Genomic DNA, 3,743 nt, shown 5'->3' with positions numbered 1-3,743 from the left:
AGCCCACATGTCTACCTTGGGTATTGTTTGGAATACGAACTACACCAGAATACGATTTGCAGACATTTACGAGTCTTCAATACAAAGAGAGCCGCTATTTTTCGTGTGGGTTCTAGCCATGCTTTTAGCGGTGATTCGTTACTGCAGGTTAACCAAAACTAGAAGCTAGTTGGGGTTGGACACCAATTTATGTCGAAGTTCGGGTTTCGGAGTAGCACGTACAATGTACACAAGAGTGGAGACCCTGATTTCTGGGGAAGAAGCAGAGGAGCAGGAGGTGGGTGACGTGAAGAGGACGAGCGAACTGTTGCCATCCTTTTCCTTGTGCGGCGCAACCAGGCTTCACCGTCTAGATGTGACGAAGGGACTCCCATGGGTGTGATTGTGTTGCCTTATTTTGGAGAACTATCTGACACCTTGATGCGTCCTCTTATAGATTTTCACATTCAAGTGTTTGAACGCCCGCCTGTTACACTACCTTCTTCGGACTACGCAGGAGATATGCCCGATGTGTGAGGTGTGGTGTACTAAACACACTGCGGCAACTACAACGTGGTCAATATTGGTGAAACTGACCGCGCATTATGAACACGACTGAAGAAATATCAGCATGACGTAATTAACTGACAGAAGTCTGCGTGAACAACGAGTCAGCAGTCTATAGCTGGTTTGGTGCATAGGATAGATTTAAAAATTGCATAACCTTCATAATGTCACTAAATTATAGTTGGGGTATATAGTGTGAAATACAACCGTTAAGCATTACATAGCGATATGGCGACAGTCGGCATTTAAATAACTCAGCCTGTCACTTTCTTTCTCTTCGTGCGTTGAATTTTTGCTCGCGACACTCAGAAATATTCGTGTGTGTTGGACGAATTCCGACTAAGACATGAAATCACTCACCGGTTCCTTCAACAGTTTAATCTTCCGCGATAGATGTTTGGCACCAACGCTGGTCAGACCGCATCTACTCAGATCAACTTGTTCAATGTTTGGGATGCAGTCGGCCACGTAAACCACACCACGGTCTTCTATATTGTTGTTGGAGAGGTCGAGCATCTTCAGCTGAATGAAATATTATCAATGTTAAACAAAGTGTGAATAACAACACAGATAATTGATATCAAAAAACAATAAGTTGAAAACACGAATCAAACAAGTAATAATTATATTTAGTCAAGCGCGAATAATTCTTATCCCTATTTAAATAAATCCGATTGATTTAATGAATAGAAACTGGGACAGACGAAGTATTTGTGAGGTTTGTATCAGATGATGGAGCTAAACCGATTCCTGATAATAAAACATCTTACGACCACCCAGTGTAGAACTAGCTTGTTAGTTTGACTCGGCGATCCAACTTATAAGATTATAATCCATGGGTTTCTGTTTGCCAACAATTGCCTTCTTGTTATTTGTGATAAAATAAAGGGCCATTGTTTTGTAGGCATCGCACTAAACGTGTTACAAACTGTGTGCATTTTACCCATGTGTTTTTCGCACTAACACGGGGATTACAGGATTCTCGTGATGTCTAAACCTTTCCGACATTTATCAAGTTACAGCCAAAGCTTTGTTGCATCCGATTAATCCTGCTTGGACTCGCATAGCCCAGCCGCTTTGGAGGTTTTGGTGCAATCATATGAACCTTGAATAAAAGCTGAACAATAATAATTCAGAAAGAATTGAGACGCAAACGAACTAGCTGAAGAACTAACAGCCACTGTCGGGCGATGCAGGTCGAAATCAACGAACTGAAATAGATCCAGGAGATTAACTGCCAAATTTAGTCAATTCCGCTGAATATTAGCCACCCTAGTTTCAAACATGTGTTATCGTGCAGTAATGAAAAACTAAAAGATATATGCAAAGTCGATTTTCACTGCTCATGTTCTGCAGAGCTTGTGTGTAAAATTACAGTCGCTTAATTCAAAAATGTTCAAATGACTCGCGAATAACTGTCAAAATTAGTCAATTTCGCCTCAGCCACCCTAATTTCAAACATGCGTTTTCGCACAGGAACAAAAATGACATACGCAAAGTCGACTTTAACTGCTCGTTTTCTACTTCACTCTAGTATTTGTTTGTAAAATTTCAAGTCGCTTGATGAAAAATGACTGCTTACGATCCTTTCAAGGTTTTGCAGCGAGCTGGCCAAAAAATTTAACCCTAATATGATGTTGGCAGATATACATAGACAACGCCTTGCACATACGCGTTTGCAGAGAAGTTGCCCAAGAAGAAAGGCGTTTATTTGACTCCAGGGTGATGACTGTTGCCAACGTTTCAATTAATGGCGTCCTTTCCTCGTTTATCCACGCCTCAGTTTTCCGGCTCCATTTAAACTTGATATTGGCAGACGCGACCAACACGTATCCAACAATCGGCTGAAGCCAGCGCACGTTGACTTGTCCGTGCCTGTTCAGGTAGCGCGCCCCAGGCCGTCGAGAAGACCTCGAAGTCACGTACGCCCACCAGAACGTTACCAGGTGTGACGACTGCCCGCTACTGGAGGGGGTCCTGTGGCGACGTCATTGAACGTGCCACAAACTGTGTGCACCGAAGCGTGCAGTGTGCCTATTTTCACACTTATTTTTTTGTACCGCCGTTCGCATGCATTTTATCTGACTCTTTCTGAAATGCTCAAGATGAAAGCTAGGAATCGCTTTATGCCATCCAAATTATATTACGTCAGCACAAACAAGAACAACCAAACCCTTGCAAATTCTCATTGATTCAGTTTTATTGTTCGAGTGGGATTGAATCCGGACCGTTATTAAGTTCACCATAACATTTACCCATGTCGCACCATCATGTTTCTGAGTATAAAATCACTCGTGAATACGTGGTTGTTCGCAAGAATGGGCACCGGCTCCATTTAAATTCACTTATGATTAACATCTTCATGTTGTAAGACGGTAAACACAAAATATTATGTGTTGGTTGATCGTATAAAGAGGATGAGACAACAGACAAACTACTGAGAAAATGCTAAAGGAATTCAATGTTTGTGGAAGAAAATATAGAATGCATCTTCACAACAAATTGCTATTCGATCAATTTCAAGTGGATGCAACACGGTTGCGGTAGCGTTGCGCACAAATAAATGTACAACTACAACAAACCCATTTCAAAAGCTTTTACGTCATCTTAATTAAGCAGAAAACTGCACTAAAGTAGCGGTGGCCAATAATCGTAAACCTTTTTCGCTGTAGCGAATTTGTTGTCACACAAGTTATCCTGGTACAACAAAGTTTGTTTACATTAAGAATGCGTCTTATGTTGAAGATACACCATAGTTTCAAATATTAAAACACCTACATTGCGTTGCCTCAAAGATCGGGGCAAGGAAACGTGTAAGTAAACCGCTTTTCGGTGTGTGACAATCGTATTAGAATTTCAGTTAATTCTCTCTGTGTGTTTATGTGCCGTTAAAAAAATACAGCAAGACAACTTACAATCGTTGTTATTATGTTCCAGTCACGAAGTTACGCTGGTCCGAGATGCCGGCGATCCAACTTATAAGATTACAATCCTGGGAGTTTTGTTTGCCAAAAATCGCCTTCTTGTTATTTGTGATAAAATAAAGGGCCATTGTTTTGTAGGCATCGCATTAAACGTGTCACAAACTGTGTGCATTTTACCCTTGTGTTTTTCGCACTAACACGGGATTACAGGATTCTCGTGAAGTCTAAACCTTTCCGACATTTATCAAGTTACAGTCAAAGCTTTGTTGCATC

This window comes from Ascidia mentula, chromosome 6 (genome assembly GCF_947561715.1).
Source record: "Ascidia mentula chromosome 6, kaAscMent1.1, whole genome shotgun sequence".
NCBI classification, from domain to species: Eukaryota; Metazoa; Chordata; class Ascidiacea; order Phlebobranchia; family Ascidiidae; genus Ascidia; species Ascidia mentula.
Note: the sequence above shows the minus strand (reverse complement) of the source record.